This window comes from Stegostoma tigrinum, chromosome 24 (assembly GCF_030684315.1).
Source record: "Stegostoma tigrinum isolate sSteTig4 chromosome 24, sSteTig4.hap1, whole genome shotgun sequence".
In the NCBI taxonomy this organism is placed as follows: Eukaryota; Metazoa; Chordata; class Chondrichthyes; order Orectolobiformes; family Stegostomatidae; genus Stegostoma; species Stegostoma tigrinum.
Genome location: NC_081377.1, coordinates 16,648,205 through 16,658,074, shown reverse-complemented (window position 1 = coordinate 16,658,074; position 9,870 = coordinate 16,648,205). Strand labels below are relative to the sequence as shown.

At 38.4% G+C, this 9,870-nt stretch overlaps 1 protein-coding gene across 6 annotated transcripts in view; it reads left to right on the top strand.

Moving 5' to 3' along the window:
* Positions 1 to 1,705: 1,705 nt before the first annotated feature.
* LOC125464971 (zinc finger MYM-type protein 4-like) overlaps positions 1,706 to 9,870 on the top strand; it is a 194,792-nt gene continuing 186,627 nt past the window's right edge. For 4 of the 6 annotated variants that reach the window (XM_048557957.1, XM_048557956.1, XM_048557955.1 and 1 more), the window contains exon 1: positions 1,706 to 1,777. The gene's annotated coding sequence lies outside the window, so the exon portion shown is untranslated. Of the gene's footprint in view, positions 1,778 to 1,867; positions 1,948 to 9,870 lie in introns of all 6 variants that reach the window. The other 2 variants (XM_048557953.1, XM_048557954.2) reach the window with 2 other exon arrangements.

Below are 9,870 nucleotides of genomic sequence, written 5' to 3'. Positions count from 1 at the left end.
CAAATGGTGAAAAACACAATGTATGAGCTCACTATATAACTGTTTAGGGCAAGTGAAGTTTAATTGGGTTGGGGTAATGTATCTGGTTCAGGGTCATAACCTTTGTCCATCAGTCAAAGAGGATAATAAAAAAAATTTAGTAAAAGCCTTTGCCAAACCAGAGCAGGCAAGGAACCAAAACTGACAAACATGAAGTCAGATGAAGCCTAGGGCACAATGATAAGCCTGCAGGCATCTGACAGAATAGCATTAAATTTGAAATTTGTTACACGGCTGCTAAAATTGACTTGGGGTTGCACAATATCATTGTGAGGAAGGATTGCTTGCCCTTTTTGGTATCCTACTATACTCTTTGTGTAGCATGCCTGCTTGGTGATGGAGCCAGTTTTAAGGCTGCAATCAACAACTGCTGTCACTAAATCGTTGCTGCAGGTGTCCTTGCAGCAGATGGCACGGCTCTATATACTCTTTTCTGCTAATCCAGACCTGAGAAGACAGATCCCGTGATGATTGCCAAGTAGATGTGCCAACGTCTGCAGCAGTGATTAGTGGCATCTTGGTAGGTGTGCTTAACTCAGCTACACTGGCTGCAGATCATCTGTTGATCTCATTGTTCTATTGAAGGCATGCCAATGTGATTGGGTGTTTCTGAGGAATCCTCCAAAAGTACAGTTAGTCAGATAATCACAAATCTTTGAGGTATTATTCATATCGTCTGCCCTTTGGAAAGATTTCTTCCGTCTGTATTAACCAACAGTTAAAGTGAAGTAGCTGCAGCCAGTTGTGCAGGTGGGTGCCTACAGATATCATTGGGTGGATACAGTACACTTGCCTGGCATCTCTTGGCAGAATTTCCTCTTCCCAGATATGACTAAAATAAATAGCCTTATAACTAAAGCCTATCATTATTGAATCTCTTCTACATCCTCTGCACAGGAACATCTTTTGGAAATCCACTGAAGTCACTATTTGCACTGGGACGAAGAATAAAGCTGAATAATTGCGTCAAAGGCATAAAAGCACAACTACAGGTGTTAGCTTTTCTTCTTGTATACTGTACCACTTAAAAAGTACCGTTTTCTGAAACAACGTTGGGCAAATCATTGTTTTCAACATGACAATGGCATGAATCAGATCAAAATCAGTGATTCCTTTTCACTTTTTGTGCCACTGTGAAAGGTGAAAAGTTGCAGGAATCAAGCCAAATGTGTGAAATCAAGCCTACCAGTTTGTATGGATAATTGCAAACTAAATGCATTTTTTTAACATTCATTATTGCCTAAAGAAATTCCATGCAGAAATGAACTGTGGAAGCTAGTTATTGTAACACTATTAAGGTCTTCTGGTCAGATTATTCCATTCTTGGCTCCAGGAGGAGGTGGGAAGTAGCAATGAGGACAGGGCAGAAGCAGAAACAGAGGAAAAAATCCAAACACCAAGACCAAATAAATCATGTACAAAAATGCATCTGGACATTTTAATTTTCATTTCTATCCTTTAAAGTTGATAAAATTATTACTCTACTTTCTTTTAAAATCTGGAATTTTATTTATTTTTGTCATTATCAAAGAAATAAAATAATGAAAAGACACTGCATTAGCAGTTTCAAAAGGATCATGTTCTTACATCCTGAGATGTATAATGAGAGTCCCTGCTTTTTCAGCATTTGCAGTAACCCAGTTTACAGCACCCCTACTGCATTGTGGGATTCTTTGGGTGATTAGTTCTATGTCAGCTTGGATGCCTGGCTTCACTGTGTGTGGGTTCAAACAACAGGGTAAGCATTAAGCATGTGTGCTGCAATCTTTCAGGTTCAGATGTTAAAACTAAATGCACTGCAATGCTTCATGTGTGCTTTCTTTCACAGTTAACAGCTGCAATGGGATTATTTTTCATAATGAAGCCAGGAAGGGGCCTTTCTTGACATGTTCATATCATGAGCTGCAGGTACAGAAATTTAATGGGTTGTACTGAAAGGAAAAATAGACTAGAAGAGATGACAAGATAAAGGGAAAAAATCGTATTCAATTTTCTAATACTGTCGTGCCGAATGATCCTTAAATTGCATACTGGTCTCAAACTGTTCAAAGATGGACAGTAGGCCTCCTAAAAGGGACATGGCATGTGTGTATTATAAATAATGGATGACTAATTGAAAGCACTGGGGGATGAAAAGGAATAGAAATAGAACCTTTGAAAGGTTGTCTCAAATTGCCTCAATGCTTAAATGTTAGAAAACAAGATATCTGCACACACACTAATGCGTATCAGTCATTACTGATCATTGTGTTTTGCTTTTTAAACTTGCTGGTCAGGAGCTTCCTGACAGTGTGCGTTTTGTTGGATTACATGCTATGACATTTATAACAGTGGGGAAAGGCACGGCTGTAATCTTACGTGCACTCAAATAGATTCATTGAATTTAATAGAACAGAGGAAAGCTATCCATGTAATCTGAAGAGCTAGTCATTGTACTATCTCCCATCTTTTCTACGTATTCTTTTCAATTATTCTTTCCGAAATATTACCAGTCCTTTTAAACAGTGTTATGGATACTGATGGTACTGTTCATCCAGCTAGGGTATTCTGAGTTGAAACAAGCCTGTTTTCAAAATTCATTCTTTTATCTCCCCTTTTGTTTTATTAGTAATGGTTTTCACTTAATATTATCTAGTTAGCGATTTACTGAAAAATGAAACGTACTTTTCTCGGTAAAAATCCTTTAGAAATTTGACTTCTTCTAGCTTATACACTTCTCTGTACAGACCATGTGCTTAGTCTCTCCCTATAACCAAAGCCTGTCATTATTGAATCTCTTCCATATCCTCTGCACAGGCATCAGTAGTCAACAGCACACATGATTTTTTAAACTGCAGAATGACCAATGATTTGTATAGTTTTACCATTATTTCTGTGTATGGTCAACTCAACACGCAAATGTTGGCTACTTCAACATCAGGGACTTGTGTGAGTGGTTGTAGAACAAAAGAGGAATAGAGAGAAGCAAGTTTGTATTTATAAATGCAACTTTTTTTGGTGTCTAGAGGCAAGAGTTCTGAGTTTTCTGAAATTTTTATCCCTGATCTTTTATAGATCGAGAATGAGAAAGGTACAAGTACAGATGCAGAGTGGTGGTTTCTTTTCTCATATCAATTTTATTTCAGAAAACAAGTCGAATTTGAAAGCAAACTAAAACCCCTTCGATAGAAACAGAAATCGGGGGCTAAGAAGGAAATGTTTTCAATAGTGAGTGGCTTTTAATCGTGGAGATCAATTTTTCTGGGGGGTACATGGGAAAAGTGGTTGTGGAAGCAAGTTCGGGGTGAGGTAACTAAACTACTTAAGCAAGAAATTATGAGGGACTTGAATTAGTAGCTGAAAGAGTTACTGTGTTATTGCTGAATTGAATGATTTGTAGGAAAAGAGAAGAGATATGGGATACAAATGCATAGCGAGCATCATGAGTAATTAAGGAATGCAGATGTCTAAGGGTCACATTTTCCTGGTAATTCCCACCACAAATGCCACCTGCAACAATTGATGTCATACACCATTACTCCTTATTCAAAGAATAGAAAAAAAAATCAAGAAGAAAATCATGAAAAAAGGGTTAAGTGATGAGAAACCAGGGTCAAGAAAAGACAAAACAAGATGCTGAAGCAAAGTACAGAAATAACTAACAGTGTGAAGACATGAGATAATTAAGAGAGTGAGAATATTCACCAACTTATCACATTCATTGGCATAGGAGGTGTATTTATCAAAATAGAGTATGAAGTATTCCCATGTTCAATGGGATACCCAAGTACTTTGTAAATTTCCTCCATGGGGGTCTGCCAATGGAGAATAATTTTAGGAAAACAAAGTATACTTTTCAAATAAGTCATGACTCAGTATGTTATAACGTGTTAAATACTATTAACATGGATGTCAGCATGCATGGAGAATACAAAACAATGTTTCAGTTTGAGGTCTGGTTGTTCCTGACGCGCATGGTACAGCATTTCGTGGCCACATTCAAAGCTGATGACAGTGTGGGGCATTTATGTGGGCTTGAAGTTAGTCTGCCAATCTCAACAATGGGTTGTTGGTGGCTACAGACACGAACAAGCGCCAAAGTCCTCTGGCTAGAATGCCTGGCTCAGTTTGTTTTAGAAACTGTTAGATCCTCTAGCTCCTAAACCCTCGCACCCGCTCACCATCCTGCTCTCCTCCCCTCCATTGCAACTGGTACTCCCATTAACCCATGCTCCTGACCTGCGCTACCATATAACTCATTCAACCTTCATAGTCACTCACCAAATAACCACAATGGACCTGTGTTCTGAAAACCATGTAAATGGTATGTGAATGATGTGAGTCAGGCACACAGGGAAGGCCATTGTTTAATTGAACACCGAGGGCACTTATTGGGGGTTCTTGTGGTGCAGTGGTAGTGTCAATACCTCTGAGCCAGGAGGCCTGGGTTAAAACCCCACATGCTGTAGGATTCTGTCATAACATCTCTGAAAAGGCTGATTAGGAAATAAAACTGAGAGGCCACTGGGACACTGCTTCCTTACTACCAAGTCGGACACACATAATGCTGCAATCTGTGAATAAACTCATTACCAAGAAAAGTAATACAATCAAAATTTATACCTCACTAACTGTCCTGGGGTCAGTATAACAGACGTCACATACCGATGCAATTTGTAACTATGCTGAAGTATGTTGGCATGGATATTTGCACATTAATTCTGAGGACTGGTCTATGAGCCATAGGAAATTGAGAAGGAACATCTATGTTTTTTTAATGGAAAAGGTCACTTTGCAGCCTGCTGTTGAATATGGACCAATGCAGTTTCACAAACAAGCCCAATTGTGATTCATAAAATATGAACAGAAATAGCACAATTTAACACCGAAGTGAATACAGAAAATACTCTGCAGGTTTGCCAGGATCTGTGGAGAGGTAAGCAAAAATGACCTTTGTTAAAACTGGAAAAAGTTAGACCTCCTTTGCTAGTTCTAGCCATGCCCACCTGTTCTCTGAATCTCCCGGTGAGTCTTTACAACCTTCAGAATGATGTCCAAGACACCATTAGAGAAGTCTAAGCTCTGCTTTCTTTCCTGACTGTGTCTCATTGAAAATACTTAATTATGTTCCCCATACTCACATCCAGTCTCTTTTTACTTCCACTGTTTTTATCCGTTAGAAACATAGCAAGAGGAGTAGCAATTTAACACCTTGATTCCTGTCCCATTGATCAATGAGATCATGGCTGATTTGTGATAGAACTCTGTGTAGCCTTTGGTGCACAAAAATCTAGCAATCTCAGATTTAAAATTTATGATTTATCTTGCATCAATTACAAACTTTTATCACCCTTTGCGTGTGGAAGTCTGACTAAATTTTACTCTTGAAAGATCTGGCTCTGCTTTGAATGTGTTCCATAGTCCAGGACTGCCAGATTAGCATAAATAATTTATTTCCAGCTACCCTATGTGTTCCCCTCAATGGTTTGAAAACTTTAATCAAATCACCCTTCTAAACTTCAGAAAATATTGTAACTTTCCTGGAGTCCAAGTATTATTCCAGTAAAACTGCCTTTGGTTACCATTACCAACTCTGAAGTCTCTTTTCTGTCTGATTGCTGAGACTATAATAGGGTTGAACCAGATACTTTAAAAACTTTGCATCCTATCACACCCTGAGACGAGTTGCTGTCTGTTATATCTGGTTGATCACCAAGACTGCCTACTTTCACCCTGTCACACCCTGCCCAGCTGGGTGTGTTTCTGTGTGGCCAGAGGGCGATGCATTGAAGATATGATAAATGGCTGTCCACCCAACTCAGATGCCATAAAAATGGTGGACAGGAAGCTGCTGAAATCAAGAGCCTGCATGCCATTTTCGAAAAAAATAAATAACAGGCAACTGAGTTTGTTTGCAAGCCAGTTGACTGAAGCATTATCCTGCTGTGCTATTACATTGTTAGGTATGATTAGGAGAGTGAGATTGAGAATTTTGTTATTTTAATATAGTTAGCTAAAATGTAGGAAGGGAGGTTGTAACTTTCAGGGGGTTTGCTTTGTGCATCAGCTGCTTTCCAAATGGTACCCCACCACTGTGCCTCCCCAGCTGGCCTCAGCCCACCCCCAATTCCCCCATCTTCCTCTTCTAAAGCCCAGGACCTCCTTATTCCAAGATGCATTGCCTTTCTTTTTGAGCCTGCTTGCAATCCCAGCAATGCTCACTTATTCAGTTCTGGTGCTGCTAGAGTTGCCAGGCAATCAAATTGGCTGGCTGCTCTTGAGGGTGGGACTTCCTTCCACTGAGGTCAGTACTTCCACTGTGAGTTTGTTTTGACTGTCTCGGAGTGTTGTGAGCTGATTCAAAACTAATATCTGTAATTAGTAGTGGGGTGGGGTAGGGTGCCATTGATGAGAAATATGCCTCTGTTTCCTGTAACCTGTTGTTAACCTGCACTGAATGTGTCCTTCTGTAAGTTGAATAAACTGCGCCTGTGTTCTGTGAGCACACGCTTGCAAATACTGCCCAGATTTAAAAAATAGAGAAGCTGACATTTATCTTTGGCCCTCAGTATCAATGACAGTACCTTTGTGCACAAAACCTCAAAACTCTCCAAATAAGAAGAGGTAATATTTGTACTAAATTCAGGAAAACCCTCATGAAATTTAACATCTTTCAGAACTGCTTGCTCTCACCATACCTAGACCAATCAAGGCAATTCCCAAGTTGGGTAAATTCAATCCCATAAGAAATAGGAAGGAAAAGTTGTGATCGAAGTGTATAATATATAATCTATGTTTGGATTTGGATGCAAAACAGAGGCAGAAGGATCTAGATCAGCTCTGTGAGTCTTTTTATTTAAATGTCAAGAAGTGCATTTGAACAGTGATCCAAATATATCAACTTCAAGAAGATATATGGCTGTAGCAGAATCCCTGAGAGAACCCTTGTCATATTAATGGATGAATGTTTAGACTACTACGTTGAAAACACATTCAGGCAACTTTAGTTTTGTCTGCAGTTAAGTAAGGATTTAAAATGAGAGGTGTTTTCTCTTGGATTGAGTCTGTTACCACAACTGGTGTTGAAAAACAGGTTGCAACTCTGAACGATTAACTATCTCATTAACTCACTATAAAAATTAAACACATATGCTACCGAGCTAGGTTTCATGCTGGGATTTGACTTGTCCAGTATTCCAGAACTTTATCAAAGGTACTGAAATAGTAAATGAGGAACCGAATATGTATTTCGGCACCTGTAATGTCAAAATTGTGAATTTGTTTGCAATTTTAATATATTTTAAATTTGATTTTACCCATTTTGTTTTAGTATTCCATGCACCATATCCTTATTAGATGTTCAATTTGTTTGTTGCATGTTTGTATATTTTTAAGTTGTTGATTAAGCCTACATATGAATTTTTTGGATATGAGCTTGACTGCAACTTAGTCATGGACTGCAAAAATGTTTCTTGAAGAAAATGCATGATTATTACAATGTTCTTAGTCAAACCTACAGGTCACAAAATTTAGGTCTTAAGTGCCATGGTGTTGGCACTGCCAGTGACATTTTGGAACCAAAATAATCTCTGAACTGTGCATGCACATCTGCATCACTGTGCCCACCAAGTGCCATCTTCTTGAAGATGTTAACACGGGCGTCAGGAATGTACTATGGAATTACAGAGTACAAAGATTGTGATATCAGTCAGCACATCATGCTGATTTGACGCCAGTGCTGCCACTTTTTACTGCTCCAGCTCATATTCTCTGTTAAAGATGTACAGTGAAACATGCACTCATTAGCAATAAGAACCTCCCAAACAGTACTATTCAAAGTGATCATTAACAACTGATGGCTAATTGTTGGTAGTTAGTTATTGTTACTTTTTTTTGTGGAAGTGCTAGTTGGTTTTAAATCTTGACTAAAATTGACAATGTTGGCTGGGATGATCTAAAGACAGAGAAATCTTTGGCTGTGTTCTGATCCAAGCTGATGGTTCTTCTGGGCACGTCAAATTCCAAAATGACAGCTGGCTTGATAGATCTTTTTCTGTTTTATTTTAACTTAGTTTATATTATGGCCATTCATTGAAACATAATCATATGAGACTGCATAGTCTCATTAGTAATAGAACATAGGTTTATGATACAAAATATGAAACCAAATAAAAATCAAACTACTTAAATACAGAATGCGGCTATAAAATGCCCTGCAAAACAAGCTAATTTCAAACCAATCTCCTCCACCGCTACTTTACAGTGATTCAAATCCAGAGAAATTACATCTGTATATTAGTTCTTAAGTTCAACTTGGCTGATACTCCTTAGTTTCCATCTTGTGAATTGTGATGTCTTCTAACATGACTTGGTACAGACTGAGAGCTTAGATTTTATCAGCTCCTAACAGCCTGTGGATTTCTAACCAAATGCTCCTGGTTTGGATATTGCACAAACTAAACCTTTCTTCTGAGGTAACTCATTTCTTTAATTACTCTGAAAAAAATCCTTTTTGCAAGTGAAACTATATTTGCTTCTAACCACTGTTCCAAACTAATTAAAAACTTTCACAATCTGAGTTTTCTAAACCAAAAATTAATCTTTGATTCTAAATTGAATACTATAAACTTGACTTCAATGTTTACTCCAGATATTGTTTAAACCAGCATCGGGAATAGCTGCTGAATGATGTATACTGAATTAAGTCACTGTTCCAGAAGGACTGCCTGCTCCAGGTTATTTTTTGAAAGTCTTTCACAAAAGTAACCAACAACTATATGTCACTATTTTAAAATCCAAACTTATACATATAGAGATCCATGACACAACTTTCACCACTGCGAATACAAGAATTATAGTCAGACCACTTGCTCCTTGTAATGGATGTCACAGATGCAATTCACTTTTGGGCTGCAGTGTGAGAGAGATTTGGAGCAGATGCAGCAAAAAGGAGGACAAATTATGTGCAGTTAAGAATAAATGGGGAGAGAAGGACTCTTATAAGAGGCCTTGTCGACATAATATCTTCTAGAAGAACTAGTCCTCCTTCTACCTTTAACTAAGAGAATTGTATGTGAAAAACCTATGCTTTAAAAAGGAGGTGCTCACAGAATTTGGACCTGCAGACCTGCAATATGATACCAAAATGAAGATGGTGATTCCAATGGCTGTGATGGTAAGTGCAGTTCTGAATTGCTTTGTGAATCCTTCCAGATGATATATGCAGCATTTCCCAATTTGCCCTAAATTGCTGCATTCATGGAGTGATAGTGTAATGACTCACATAATGGTAATTTTGGAGAAGTCAGTCCAAGAGTGAAATCTGGCCTGGCTAATCATAGGTTTTAATGTTTTCAGTTGATAACTACGGTGGAAAAACACCGAGCGTATTCACCAGAGGCAGCCAATATCTTTTAATCGTGAAAAAAAATTTATTGTACAAAAGGAAGAACAAAGTTATGCATAATACAGTTTAGAACGATCTTACTAACAGCAGAAATAAAAAAGTCAATCCTTTTCCCAGCAATATCCTTTCCAGATAATCAATCCCCATGAGCCTAACTCAAATTTTAATGCAGTAATGTCTTTCTTAACTGGTAGTCATGTATTCACTTAGTGCCTGTAATGCCAAGCACAGCCTATGCTGTCTTCTCCAACTGACTGCAGCACGTCTGATAGAAGATTATTGACTTCCAGTGACTTAAACCGCAGAGGATGGTACTCGGTAACCTCGGGCAGCTCTGGTTCCTGAAGAGCTGGCTTGAGACTTCACTATCTTGGTATGGGCTTCAACAGCCTCGATGATGGACCCCAACTAAAATACTGGCAGTATTGTAATCTGGGAGAACAGTA